Genomic DNA, 15599 nt, shown 5'->3' with positions numbered 1-15599 from the left:
ATTCACCTTCGTGCACCTCCCTCCTAGTCCTCCCTGCAGCAAGCAAAGTCCCTGGCAGCCTTTCCATTTTGCTGTTTTCATGGGGGATCCCATCTACCTTCCTTTAGCCATTAAATTTCCTTCCAGAGAAGAGCTTTGAAGTTCTTTCTTAAGAGACTTGAAGAATCCCTTTCCCTGCCCACCTGCACATACTGCAGTATGGCAAAGCAAGCACAGCAGGAACCAGAGACATTTCTGTGAGATTCCCAAAGATGTCATGTCCCTGTATAATTTTATGTTCAACATGACAGTATCAGGCACACTTCAGTCCAAACTGTGTTGCAGAAAGGAGCTCTACTGGATAAGGGGCCAGAGAAGCACAGCAGATGATGTCCTCACCAAGCACAGAGGTCCCCACTCTAGGCTTCTGATGGGCAAATTGTGATCCTGCCACGTGCCTTTCCTTCTACACATCCATCAGTGGGGGACAACAGTCTGAGTAACAGCCTATCCACCCCTCCTGCCTCAGTAACTTAAACAGGAGAGAGATGCCCTGCAGATCTTGCAAGGGATGCCAATGAGGAATATTCAAACCCCACACATCAGTACCAAGCAAGTTCTGACCCAACTATCACAGTGGCCCCCAACCTATCAGTAATTTTAGCAGCTTTCTGTTCCTGGCTCTATCATTGACTCACAAAAGTGTCATCAGCTGAACCTGGGCATAAAGCAAAGTACATTGCTGGCACACATGCACACAGCTTTATTTTAGAGGGACCAAAATACTTCAACCACCCCACGCAACATTTCTAAGTTTACCCAGTGTTATCCCCATTTCACACATGAGAAAGGTTACTTGCTATGATTAAGATAACACAGCGACTTTTAGGGTAAAAACCTAACAGTCAATAAAATTTAATATAAAATGCTGAAATCCATCTGAGAACATACATCTAGTCAACATAAATATACAAAGATTTCCTGTTATTTTCAAAATTGTGTGACTAGGACCTAAATCATTACTGCATCCAAGTCACTCAGCTATAGGTATTAGACTCAAGATAGTCAAGATACATCTTAGGGTGTCCAAACCCATTAAGACAAAACAACAGATTTATCAGTTACACCCTTGCCAAAGTAAAGCAACTTCTTGCCTAAATAATGCACACAAACCCAGTAAATCCATACACTCAGCACAAGGAGGGCTGGTACAGGATAAAGCACTGCAGCACCAGCAACCCAGAGGAATCAGCATCTTCCTGTTGCTCTTCCCGATGCTTTTCCACTTACAGCTCATATTTAGGTCAAATGATACTACATTTCCTTTACACCTCCCTCACTGAAATCACGACAAAGGCAGAAAATAGCAACTGATCGAGGTTTGCACACAGAGAAATCACTGAGACTAACTGAGCTCCAGAATCAATAGGGCAATTTTGTCACTCTCATAAAATTTCTTCTTTGCTTCTGCTACCAGAATAGATGGAGCCTCTCGGCACCAAGAGAGTCTAGTTCACAGTATTTTGCTTTGCTTCCTCAAAAGCTTTAGTAAGACATGACATGTCAGGGATGGGGTCTTGGCTCATGGCCTTCAATGATCGGCCGCCTTGCTGTGCTCCCAATCTTAAAATACAAACAACAGCAAGAAACAGCAGCAGAAACTCCTTCCTGTGCATTTTCCTCCTCCAGGTGATACAATAAAAAATGTATTCCACATCAGTCCCACCTAGAGAGACCTTTCTTCTCACCATGTAAAAAACCCTCACTTTTTCAGACAAATAATTATGCAATTACACAAATAACCGTGGGACTGCATATCTCACTAATACCAGTCCATCTCACTCAAGAGGGTCACATCTTTCTTGCAAACTAAGAGACAGCAAAAGAAGGAAATGCTAAAAGCTGCACTCCAGTGTTTCAGGATATTCTACTGAAGTTTCTTGCCTTTTTTCCTAATATAAGCACACAATTTTAATTATTTAGAGCTCACAGTCAATAGAGTTGGATCAGCAACAATGACAGACTGCCACTGTCAGGCAGCGAGACCTAAAGGATTCACTTCACTGTAAGGAAAAAAGCACATCAGATTATCAGATTACAGGATATTGACACTTGTGATAGTATTAGAAAGTTAAATATTATGATAATTAGTTTTCAGCTGATTTTATCTCTGAAATCACATCAGCTTTGGTGATGTTTGTACTCCACTGAACCTTGTTTACATGTGTTTTTTTCCTACCAGAGGATGCAGAATAAAGAAATATTGAGGGGAAAAATGCATCAGGGAAGATGTGATCATTACTTTTTAACTTCTTCTATCAGACTTAATTCCTATTAAATCCTGACTGAGGTCTCAGTGCAAGAAACAAGTATTGTAGCTAAAGCCCTCACCTCTTAGTGCCAGCTGGCAGCCCAGACAGCTTGGCTGCACCCACAGCACAGAGCTGGGATCCAGGAAGGCAGTATCACACCCTGACAAACATCATCTGGTCTAAATATCTGCTCTATTAAGTTGAATTTCTAACAACCTAGCTCCCAAATAAGGTCTAGCTCTGAGCAAAATAACACCCCAGACAGCTAACGCAAAGATTGTGCCACACACTGGGCATTCAGCTGCAATCCTCATGCTGTCATCCACACATGAAGCATAGAAGCAGAGAAATGTTTAGGTTGAAAAACATCTCTGAGATCACTGAGTCCAACCATTAAACCAGCACTGCCAAACCCACCACGAACCATGTGCCACATCTACATGCCTTTTAAATCTCTCCATGAGAATGTGGGCTCCACCACTGCCCTGGGCAGCCTGTGCCAGGGCTTGACCACCCTTTCAGTGAAGAATTTTTCCTAATATCCAATCTAGATCATTTCATATGAAAGCATGAACTCTTTATGGCACACATTACCCCTACATAGATGGGAACCTTAGTCCTGCTCTCAAGAGGAAAGAATGAACTTACAGCAGAACTGTAGGGGATACTCCAGAAGGGTGCCCCCATTCATGCCACCAACAACAAGAAAATTCCAAAATACCAAATCTAAATTGTAAGCTAGAAAGCAAATAAAGGAAAAAGGAAACATGCCCATCTCAAACTCCACTGTCACTCCTCCCACCATTACAGTGTACCTCCAAAGCTTCTGCTGCCAAATCACACTCTCAGCCAAGTTCTACAGTCAGTGGGCATCACACAAAACACTCTTCAAAGTTATCTTTATTTCTTCCTTCAAAAAGGAAAGACAAAAAAAGCCCCAAACAACAACAAACCAAAACAAACAAACAAAAAACCACAAAAAAACCCACCCCTGCCAAAAAACTCTGAAGGAGATAAGAATGGGAGATCTGAAAGCCGTTTTTATCTTAATAGCTGGCAAACACACACCATTAGATTCTGATAGCAAGTAAAAAGACTGTGTTTACAATAACTTCAAAAGCATCCAATTCTGTTGAAGTATAAAGGAAGTGAATTCACTATCTGACAGTTGCCATTAACGTTCTAGATCTGATGAACAGCTCCTGTGCTCAAAAGTTTCCCACATTTCCTTCTCTCTCAGCTAGCCTAGTAAAAGATACTTCTCCCTACAAACCATGATCTTCATATTCTAGTGCCTGGTAAGTTAGCAGCACAGGAAACAGATTTTTATCTGACCTTAAGAAAGTTTGTGTTATCTGTCAAGGACTAAATGAATCTTGTTAAACAAAACCCAACCCTTTGGCTTTAGAAAACTTTGCCAGTAGATCATGTATATACATTCCTGGAAACCTCAGACCTTCTTTTTGTCATATGGCATTGCCTGTAGAAAAACAGGGGAAGTACAGCAATCTTTCCAGTAACTAAAAAGAAATACTAACATAGGTGGTATTTGTGGGAAATAACATTTATTTTTACTGCAGCATGTGTAGCATCAAGTAGTGAGGAATTTGTTTCACTGAAGATTGAGACAATGCTTAGCTTCACCTCAGCTCATAAAGAGGCAAAATCTGAACTCACCCCTTCTTACCAGAAGTAAAAAACCCAAAAACAACCCAAAAACGTAGTTGTATTGAAGCCAGCACAAATCCCAGTTTTAATAATTATTAGCTCATGTGGCAGTTTCAGTTTGAAACCAGGCAGAAGCACCAATTTTGTGCCGTGGTTTAGATTTGCCAATTTGAGTTTCCCAGCCAATGCACCAAATAATATGGTGGGTTTAGCACTGGCTAAAATCACCAGTGCACCTACTAGGATTATTTACTCATATCCTACTGCAAGACATGAATTAGGAGGACAGCAAAACAGGCTCTAAACTTAAAAGGTACAAAGAAAACTTTATTGACAGAACTAAAAGAATAATAAGAATCAGAATAAAACCTTCAGAACACTTTTCCTGCCCCTGCCTGACTTATTTTCTTTCCCAAATGACAATGCAGAGACAAAACCCGAGATTTTCAATCAGTTACCACCTCTACAATAGGGGTCCAGCCTGGCCCTGTGGGCCATGGTGAACTGGGGCCAGCTCGATTGGCACCCAGTTACCTCTTCAAAGCTGGAAGCAAAAGTGAGATTTCCTGGGCTTGCCTGCCTCTAAAATGTGGATCACACAGAGACAGACCCAGCTTCTGAATGGTTTAATAGGTTGTCCATTCCCAGAGCTAGGCAGCTATTGGATTTTGCTAGGCACAGAGGAAGCTCTTAGCAGCTTCTCTCAGAAAAATTATTTCCATGGGTGGCTTCTTCCCTCCTCACCGAGTGTCAATTAATGCAAAACCAACACAGCTCATCTTATTGTTGCTCAAGTACACCTTAAAGAAATGCCAGAGAGTGCCTGTTTTATGTGTTGGAGATGGGATTTTGAAAGTGAGCTAAAAACATCTAGTTTGGGGTTGAGTTTATTTCCACTGAAAACCAAACAGAGCAGCTCTGACCAACCACCTCTATCTACTTCATGACCTAAAGCCCTTGGAGCCACCAAAGTCATGCTCACCCCTCACCCCAGCGGTGAGCAGCCAGCATGGGTCAGCACAGGGCTTGGGAGAGCCCCCAGGAACATGGCAGTGCCAGGCTAATGCCTGAATTCAATGATCCTAAAGGGCATTTTCCAACCTTAACAACTCCACATTTCTGTGATCACATCCCCCTCCAAGCCTTTCCTGAAAGAGCAGATTTGCAGACAAAAGCTCCATCTGCGCACAGCTGCCGAGGAGAATTTTAAGCCAGCGAAGGAGTGTTTGTTTGTGCTAAGAAAGAGATTTAATGTCTAAATTAAATAAGTGCACTATGCTTAGCTCCCACTGACAGAACGGCTGGATATTAATGGCTCTCCCGCTGGAGCTGGCTCTCTCTGGAGAGCCCTGCTCACACCATCCGTGTGCTGATCAGCACATCAGCATCGGGGGCACGCGCACACCAAGCCACGCGCACCCTCCCCACTCCTCCCTGCTTGCAGTTCGCTTCCTGAAAGGAATTCTTCTGCTGTTTTGACAGAAATCCTTTTGTCCCCTGGGAATACACTAAAAGAACAAACAACAGGTTTGGTTTAGGGAAGGTCTGAAAATTATTGTTACAAAATCAGGAAAGTCAAATGAAATCCCCACTGGTAGAGGACAGAGTCCAAATTAGCTCCTGGAAGCAAAGGAAAATAAGTTGGATACTTTTAATAATTTTCATCATGTTCCTATTGTTAAATGAGTACAATAAAACATGTTTCAGTTATTTAATTCAAAATATTAACTGCTGTGACATTTGAAACTAAAAATAATCCCACAGGTTTCCCAGAGAGATCCATGTTTGTGCAGAGATGTTCAGCAAGGCCAGCAGCACCGTTCTCCCAACAAGAACAGCTTCTCACCCTCTAGTGAACAAACAGCATCCTGAGAAATAATCACATTAGAGCTTCTGCCTGCTGCAAAGGCAGAGGGGTGAAAGACAGAGGGCTGTAGTTATTATTTCTGTTTTAGAATAATAGGGGTACTCAGTTAAAGATGTCTGAATGATGGTGGGGTCATCTAATCAGAGGGAACACAGGTCAGATGTGATAAACAAGGCCTGAGGAACATTCTTCCTTTGAAGAGGGAATTGCAATGCCTAACACAGATCAGGCAGGAGCTGTTCTGGTGATGTTATTTATATTAGGTGAACATAAAAAGGATAAAAGAGTCATTCTCAGCATTGTCTCACACTCACACAGAAATCTTTTTGAAGTTCACTCAAGAGTTCATTACTTCACCAGCACCTCTACACTTCCCAGGACATGTTAGAATGATTCGGTGATAATACAATCTCTGTGACTCACCAAAGATGATCACTTAGCACTCACACTGTTTGGAATATACTTGGAGGTGTCATCCAAAAGCAAACTTCCCCATGCTGGAAGCATTTATTATATACCCAAAAGGAAAAGAGTCTTTCTGCTGTCTCTGCTCCTTTACTGCTGTCTTTACGTGAAGACTTAGCCCTAATTGGGACACCTTGTACTGAGGAGCAGTTAGGGCTTTCTGGATAATTTAATGTACTGGTAAGAGCTATGATTTAATCCACATGCTTTGCCTTACAGTAAAGAGTTGCTCCTTACTGGTTTTGAGAGCTCCAGCACACACACTGCAGCCCTGGCTGCATCATTCCATCATTGATGGCAAAATCCAGCTTGGTTTTACAAGCATGTAAAAATCTGTACTTTCCTCCAACTTTCCTATGACTCCAGCTGCTTGTTCCAAAATCAGCATCAGGAACAGGCACACTAGTCCAGCCACCCTGAGCAGCGAGACCGTGAGCCCCTCTCTGACAGACACAGGGTCTCATCCTGTCTGCTGCTGAGGACCACTGCACTAAAGTGCTATGACAGAGTTAGGAGAATGTACTTCTTCATTTATCAGAATTTTCTGTGGGTCACACAGTTGTTTCATCATTGCAGTGTTCAGATGTAGCCTGGATCCCAACTCTGGCAAACAAGAGAAATCCCATCAGCATCTTGGGGTGCACACACAGGCACCTCACAGGCTGGGATATCTGCTCAAACCACAGCCACCCTTTTGTTTTTACAAACTGGTGCTTTCCCATAAAAATGTCTCTGGCAATGGATCATTCCTCGCTGACACTGGTGCCAACAGAGTTGGACGCATTGATAACAGCAGAGAAACTGCACAGGGCTGCTTCCAATTTCTGGCTTCACTGATTCTATTTCCCAGGGAATAAGGCTTGCCACAACGTTGATTCTGTTAAAAGCAGCTGATGAACTTCTGTATTTAACAGGCAACAGGAGTTCAAACCTAAATACAACTATTATATAATTTACGGAAAACTAATAATTTCTGAAAAACAATTATGGATAAAGAAGAAATAATTCTATAGAGTAAAAAACAGGATAATAAAAAAAACTAGCATCAATAACAGAGAAAAAATATTCTTTAAAGCATTCAGATATGAAAAGTAAAGAAAAAAGATCATATTACAGGCAATTCACATAATAGAATTTCAATGGGAAAAGCAGAACAACTAGAAGCAGGGCACTGCATGCCACTGTCACCTACTTTGCAATTGCAATGAGAAACTAAATTGAAATCTTGTAAGAAGTGACATTTTGAAAAATTTCAAAATCTGCAGATGGAAAACACAACACCTTTTTGTTGTACTTTTTATTTTCCAAGCTAGAGCATAATTTGATGCTATTATCTGCTGGCTGCACAAGATAGATTTCAGCCTTTGCAACAACTATTGTGCACACAAACCCCAGGAACAGATATATTGATAACAGAGCTGGTCCCCTGTGCTGAACAAATTTAAAAGCCAAAAACCAGCTTATGACTTTGGAAGGAACCAACTTTGAAGTCCATAGATCCAGAATCACTTTTCACATATAATAGTTTCACCCTGGTAAAACGTGTTACTGGATGAGTTCCATGATACCTGAAATGAGTCAAATAGTTTTACACTCAATTAGAAAAAGCATATGGGTTGACATTCAGCCCTAATGACTGTCACACTGCTGGAGATACTTTATCAGACAGAACTTAGCTCAGCAGAAAGAAGGCACATCTTAACCTCACTAGAACTGAAGAGTAAAAAGAATGACAGAAAGATACACCTATGAGGGAGAAGCAAGGATAATAATGAGGAGGAAATGGGGGCAAAAATACGAGGATCACTCTCATGCTACTTCATAAACATGCAGTGCCCATTATGTTATATGCAAAACAACAAACCTGTCTAATATTCTTCAGAAGTTCTCATCAAACACAAGAATGCAGCATGGCATGGATAAATAACTCCTGTCTCATGACAAACAAGGAAATATTTATGGAAGGCTATTAAACTTGGATTACTGAGACACTGGAGGAGTTGCGGAGCGGCCAATCAGCTCTGCTGACTAAATACGTATTTATAAATGCTTTACCTCTTTTATTTACTCAGTAGACCAAAATGACTTATTAATTCTGTTCTGCTTTTATTTTGGTCTATCAAGTACCGTAAATGTGCAGCTAGATGTGTAATAAAAACTCTTTTAGAAAAGTAATTACATTACTTTACACAGAGCAGATTTTTCTTTCCCAAGCACCATGAACAACTGGACCATTTCACAGGCTCCTAAGTTCTTATTAAAAAATATACTGACACATGCTAATTACTGAAATGAAATCTTGCTTTGAAATGAAAAGTCCAAAAGAACCATCTCCACACAAAGCAAGGCTCCCTGAAAACCACTAACTTCAGCAGAGTACCTGCTCTGGCAGCAGCCAGGGACATGGCTATGGCACCAAACACTTGAAAGGTTCATTCTTCACATCCTATTAGGAAAAAATTCTTCCCTGAGAAGGTGGTGAGGCCCTGGCACCCAGGCTCCCCAGAGAAGCTGTGGCTGCCTCATCCCTCAAAGTTTCCGGAGTCAGCTCGGACACGGCCTGATGCAACCTGGGATAGTGGAAGGTGTCCCTGCCCATGGCAGGGGACTGCAATGAAATAACCTCTAAAGTCCCTTCCAACCCAAACCATTCTTGGATTCTATGATTCTGCTAGGATGTGGTGTAAGACTATAGCAGTTAAGCACTGCAAGGATCATTGATGGCCTCAGCCACTGCCCTGGTCACCTCCAGGAGAGGCCACCAGAGCTCCCTGAGAGCCTCCCCTGCCATGATCTCCACCTCTAGCTGGGCTAACCCAGTGACAGGCTCAACACTCCCATCATCCACAGGCCAAGGCCATGACCACCCGGGAATAAGTACCTGAACTAAGAGAGCACAAAGAGGGTTATTCCTCTTTTATTTTTAGCTCATATTTGAGCAGTGAGTTGAAGCTCCAGTAATATTAACGTAATTGCTCTGCCTTACAGTTAAAGCTCAGTTCAAGAAGAAATGGCATGCTGAAAGCTACTAAGTCTGAAATTGAAAATGCACCATGCTCTTATGCTTATTAAATAGACTAGTAGCATGTTCAAAAATCATGACTCAAAAATCTGACTGGACTCAGAAGACATCTGGACTTTGGGTCTTTTGTCTTAAAGTCTGAGTTTACTCATTTCTGTAATATTTAAGACATGCTGGATAAACTTATTTGTTGGAAAATGTTTGCAATATTACATTATATTGCCATTATCAGAAACATCTGCTGCCAGTTTTTCATTCAGCTCTTACAAATGAGTTTATGTTACAGCTGGTCTGAAAACTCTAGGTTTATAATGCATTTGTACCTTTCAATATCATGTGCAAGCATCACAAGTCCACTCCGTATCAGAGGGGCTTCCACATCATGCAATACTCTCTGTAACAACAGATATGTGGCTGGATAAAAAAGCAGAACTTCACAGAAAGAACAATGCACTGAAAACAACCAAAAAAATCAAATCCAACATGACTTCAAACCTCACTGTGTATTTCAACCTGGCTGCTGCTAATGATACTTAAGTGAAGAAAACCCATTTGTGTGAAAAGATGTCCTCTTAAAGACAGGTTCTCTTAGAAGACCAATGCAAACCAGTCCGGCTTTACAGCTCTGGATCAGCTGGAGAAAAGTGCTCTGGAGATGCTGAAGAGGCAGCCAAAACAAGGTTTGTACAACAAAGCAGCACCTTCCAAAACACTGCCCAGGTTAGATGGAAAAAGTAGAAAAGTAGAGAAGCTTGTGGGAGAGAGTTGAGGGATGACAGAAGCCAACAGCACAAGCAGCTTTTTCAGCTGCCAAATCAGCAGAGTTTTTTCTGATTTCAAATGGAAAAAGAGAGATGCCTTCAGGCACATCCAACTTCAGCACTCTGCACTGGGGATACTTATTTATGATGTTTAGTGGTATGGAATACATATATATGTTATTTTGTATCTCCCTACAAATCCTCGCAAGGTCTCATAGATTTCTGGCTCTTCATCTTCGCCACACTGGGAACTGAAGTCTGTCCACTTCCTAAGCTTGCTGACAAACTCCTTGATCTGACCTGTTGGGAAACAGTTTCCTGATTTTCTGCCACTCAAGAAGTTCTAACTTCAGCTCCTTCAGGTCCATCAATCAGCTGCTCTAGCAAAGCCACACTCTATTATATTTACTTACTAAACAGTCATGCCCATTCTGCCATGGAGAGAATTCATTCCTCCTCCTGCCCTAAAGTACTCAACTGCAGAAACTGATGGATCCATTTACAGGAACCTTAACTCTGCAAACCACTCTGTTTCCACCAGTCAGAGAGATGGGCATGTAAAGAGTTTGCTACGGCAAAGCTGGGCTAAACCACAGCTGCATTCACATTTTCAGAAGTAATCCACCTCCATGAACAGTCATCTGCCAGCCAATGTGATCACCAGACCAGCCCTGTTTGCTACAGGAGCTGCTCAGAAACTCTCTGGCTAAGCTGCAATTCTCTGCTCCTCATCCCAGACACATGTGCAATACAAACAGCAGCAGTAAGACTGCTCAGGAGCATTCACATTCCTGTTTAACTTACTACTGTGCCTGATGCTGGCTAATGTGCCAACTGAGGTTCTTCCTCCTCCACGTGGTTTTACTCCCTTCTTTTAATTCCTGCCACTTAAAAGCATGGAATGTGCCAAGTTATAATTAAACACCACTGCTGACAGATGTGTGGGAGCAAGCAACTTTGCCCCTTCCTGACTAGGGCTAGGCTGTTCAAGTGGGATGAAGTATAAAAAAAGCTGAGCAACTGTGGTTTCATAAGCTTGGAAACACAGGCACTAAACATCAGATTAATATCTTCACCCAAATAGCCTTTCCTGGGTAACAGATTTCAAAGCATATATTGACTGTGAATGGCAAAGTTGGAGGTAATAAAACTTTCTATGAAAATAAAGCAGCTGAGATGGGAAAAGACAATAAACTTTGAAGTGAAGACTGAATAATTGTTAAAACCAGTATAACAAACATGGAAAATATTCCAACTTGTGATTCAACAGAACAGATATTTTTAATGTAAAAGCTGTCTTTCAGACTTTGGAGGAATGTCCTGAAATATAGCCAGTGTGTTTCTGAACATCCAATTCTCTACAGAGCACACAGATACAAATATTTATTTTCATATCACATCATCCATCACATGGATGTAACTGGGATAGCCAGACAACCAAGATCCTGGGGGTACAGCTGCTTCTAAAGAGCAACACAGGCACAGCTACTGATTTTTGGTGTGCTTTGACCAAGTCATAAGGAAAAAAAAACACAGATTTTTTGGATCCCAGTAACAGGAAAAAAAAAACAACATGATAGGAAATTCATACGTGATTTACTACAAAAGTAATAATAGCTGACCACTTTGTGTTCCTGAAGGATTTCAGGAGAGCAACTTATCATTCCTGCCAATTTTGGAGTGCCTGTCTTCTTCCATGGAAAGGAAAAAATTTGAAGTTGGCAAAAAGAAAAGACAAAGCAAATAGAATTTCTGAAGGGCATCACTCTTTTATAACCATGAGTTAGTTTTTCATGTAGGACATAAACACTGATGTCAAATGGAGAATAATGAAATATTTCTTAAGCTGTTGGCTGGATCCTCTACCACTGCTAATTGATGCAGAGATTTTTCAGTTAAACTCTGGCAACCTGGGAAAGCTCAGGGTGTGATATATTCTACTGCTCCACATTGTGATTAGGAATCACAGTGTAACTATGAGGATTGTGTATCTGTAATAAATACATACAAATAGGACATCCACAACACAGAGCTTGTGAAAACTTCAGGGAAGTGTCAATTAGAAGTTTTAATTCAAACCAGGTATTTAAAAGTTTGTATATTTATGGCAGTGATGTCATCTGTCTGAATAAATCTAGAGTTGCATCTCATTTAATACAATTATATGGTCAGAGCAGAAGCAATTTGCTTGAACATTTCTTGGCTGAATGGTTTCAAAAGCATTTTTTGACACTAATTTGTTGAATGGATGATTGTGAACAACAAAAACAAATTAAAAGTTTTAAGTGCTTGGGTTAGATTCTCAGCTAGTAAAAAAGAAAAGGTGGTCCATTAATTCAGCAGAGCTTTGCTTATTTCTAACTACTGAAGACCTGGCTCTTTATGCTTAATGTGACTATACATATGCTTAGGCATAGTTCTACTCAGCAGACAATTTGTTCTCATACTCAGCATCCTTCAGCCCCAGAGTGCCAACTGAAATGGGAACACGTGTCAGCTCCAGAAGCTGCAGATTTAAATCCTGTATTCTTGCCATTAAAATAATTCGGGAAACCACTGGAGTCTCTGTTCTGCCAGACATGGGGAATTTGATAGACACAAAGGTATGTGGCTTTTATATATATAAGTTTCTGGTGTAATTTACAGCAACAGGTAATTATTATGCATTCATGTATACTCATTACACAGGGAAAAGTAACCAATCTTTAAAATGAAACCCTGCCACTGTCCAGCCTAATGTTTGCAGATGCTCTCTACAAGCTTGGTCCTGTGTTTCTTCCAATCTAACACACACCCTTCAGTCTCCCAGTTTCCTGCACAGGGTCTTCTCCTCAGATTATGCAGATTTAAGAAGAAATTCTCCCCTGTGAGGGTGATGAGACACTGGTATTGTGCAGAGGAGTTGTGGCTGGCCTGTCCCTGGAGGTGTTCAAAGTCAGGTTGGATGGGGCTTGGAGCAACCTGGGATAGCAAAAAGCCTCCCTGCCCATTACAGGGGGTGGAATGGGATGGGCTTTAAGGTTCCTTCCACCCCACCCATTCCAACATGTCATCCTTTCCACCACTCTCTTCATTCTCTTCATTAAATACCTGCTGTGTCCACATATCCTGCACAAACTGCTGCTTTTCCTACTCCTGTTTTGCTTTTCCCCCTCTTACACTGGACAGCTGACAGGAGTGTACAGGTTATTCACCTTTTGGCACCATTCCTCCTTCCTGTGCACTAAGGGCAGGGAAAATGATGAAAATTAACATTAAAACGGAAAAGAGAGAAGATTCAGTTATTGAAAAAAGATCTGCCTGTCCAAACTTGCCCTGTGATTTTACTTCAACAGAGCAACAGGGGGATAGTATTCAAATCTGTGCTTGTTTATCACACACTGGGGTTTCTTGAGTTTGTGTTTTGAGTTTTTTTGGCTGATTGGGAGTTTGTTTTCAAAGTGTGTTTGTTTTCAAAGCACAAAACCTGGCACCCTACCCCATATTCTGGTTTCCACTGCAGGAGCATAATACAGATGGATACCACAGTGGGTCATATGTGTGACCAACTCAGAGCCAAATTTCAAGTGAATTTAGAAAAATATTCCTGCAGCTTCTAATCAAATCCCAGATTGAGGGTTTTTTGATTAAAAAATTACTTTTAGTCAAAAAGGGTAATAGTTACACACCAGTTAGGCATCCCAGGAACAAAACAGCTCTGCAGCCATTTCCATTTCAATTGAGAAGAAAATCAGTCTCCAAACATCACTGAGAGGTGGCTGCCAGCTGCAGCCAGGGAAGCATCCCTCCTCCATACCACAGCAATTAAAAGATCATGTAATTACTGTTGATCTCATGCCACAGAAGTCAAAGGAAAACCATTCATTGACTGTAATGGGCTTTGGAGCAGGTTCAAAGTTTCTCTGGCATATGTAATCCTGGCACTTTGGAAACCAAAAGCCTCCCAGTTTAACTACACTCATCCACAACTAAAAAAAAAGGAAAAAAATGTTTTCATGATCAGCAGCTATCAAGGCTTTGTTCCCTTTGAAAAAAAAAAAGTGTCTGCTTTAAATCTAAAGGATTCAAATCTTTTGTCCCAAAATGAAGAAAAATTCTGAAAAGACTAAACCAGGATTGCCCCTCCTTTCACCAAAAGCCTTTTTTTTTAATCATCTTGGATCATCCATAAGCCTGGGATAATAAAAGCAGATACAAAGTCTGCTGAGCTCTCATATTTGTGGGTATTTCAATGAGGCATTTTTTATTTTTTCAGCTTTTTAAGAGAAAGCCAGAATTTCTACTAAGGGAACAGAACAGGAATAAACCCCCAACCCCAATCTCTTCCAATCATTTCATTTCCTCAGGTAAAAAGCATTAGCTGCAAAAATTACCATTTTTAGGGGGAAAAAGGCCTGGATCTTAAAGTCACCTCATACCATATAACAAAATTTATAAGAAATCCTTTCATGTGCATAACATTCTGACCCTCCTGTTATTTTTTTCCTAACACCAAATGATATCTGCTCTGTGCACATTTTAATACTGAAGAGGTTTCTGAAAATGCCTTTAGTTGAATTATTTTATAGGCACTATTGAGGAATAACTCCAGCGAGGAAGAAACTTAAACATTGCTGAAAATCCCCAGGTAGCTCTGCAAATCCACATGCTCTTGGGATCAAGAGGTATTTATCATGTTTGTTAGCATTTTCTTGGCTTCTGAGGAGTTTGCAGTACATGGGACAGACTTGATAATCCACATATTGCCTTGCTGGGCATAAGCCATATTTATGTATACACCTTAAATCTATCTGTTGCAATCCCCTTCACTCCAGCCATAGATATAAGAAGCTTCTAACAGAGAAGTCCATTACACTGAATTCACTTCTGAAAAAAGTTATGGTTTTAGCCCTCAAAATAAAAGTTAAGTCTTACCCTCAAAAAGTTAAGTCTTATCCTCTGAAAGCAATGAGAAATCAGCGTCACTTAGCCTGGAAATTTGGTGTCTTGAGGCACTGATCTCCAAATTCAGTTATTGCTTTGAAGTAACATTCTCCAAGCACACAATCTGCAAACTCAATACTGATTTCAAAAATTGCTATCTTTAGGTTCTTATATGTGTTGGTTACTTTTACTGGGAAGAAAGCTTTGGAAATAGAACTCGTATCTAAAAAAGGGCAGAGGTACATCCACAAGACTGGATTCAGTCTCCATGCTGATAATGAACTACAGCCAGAGCATGACTGAAATGTGTCCACATCCTCAAGATGCCCAAGATGCTTTTTCTGCATCTCAAAGCAGCCTTGACCCACCCAAGAAGCCTGCCTCAGTTTAAGACTGAGGGAAGTACAGTAGAACTGGATTTCCTCATGAAGCGTGGCAGAAGTTTGATCAAACACACACATGCACTGGACATCTAAATTAAACAGATTTCACCTTTAGCAACAGCTCTATTTTTAATTAATTTAAGACTCTCTGCTGCCTCAGCCTCATAGAAGAAAAAAAAAAAGGAGATTATTTGTCCAAATGACAAGTTACCCTTGGAC

General features: G+C 40.9%; 1 protein-coding gene across 2 annotated transcripts in view; it reads right to left on the bottom strand.

The window, feature by feature from the left end:
• Nucleotides 1–15599, bottom strand: part of FSTL4 (follistatin like 4) — a 207026-nt gene that overhangs the window by 175235 nt on the left and 16192 nt on the right. The gene's annotated exons all lie outside the window — the stretch shown is intronic.

Source organism: Poecile atricapillus, chromosome 13 (genome assembly GCF_030490865.1).
Source record: "Poecile atricapillus isolate bPoeAtr1 chromosome 13, bPoeAtr1.hap1, whole genome shotgun sequence".
Taxonomy (NCBI): Eukaryota; Metazoa; Chordata; class Aves; order Passeriformes; family Paridae; genus Poecile; species Poecile atricapillus.
Note: the sequence above shows the minus strand (reverse complement) of the source record. Positions and strands in the feature narration are given on the sequence as shown.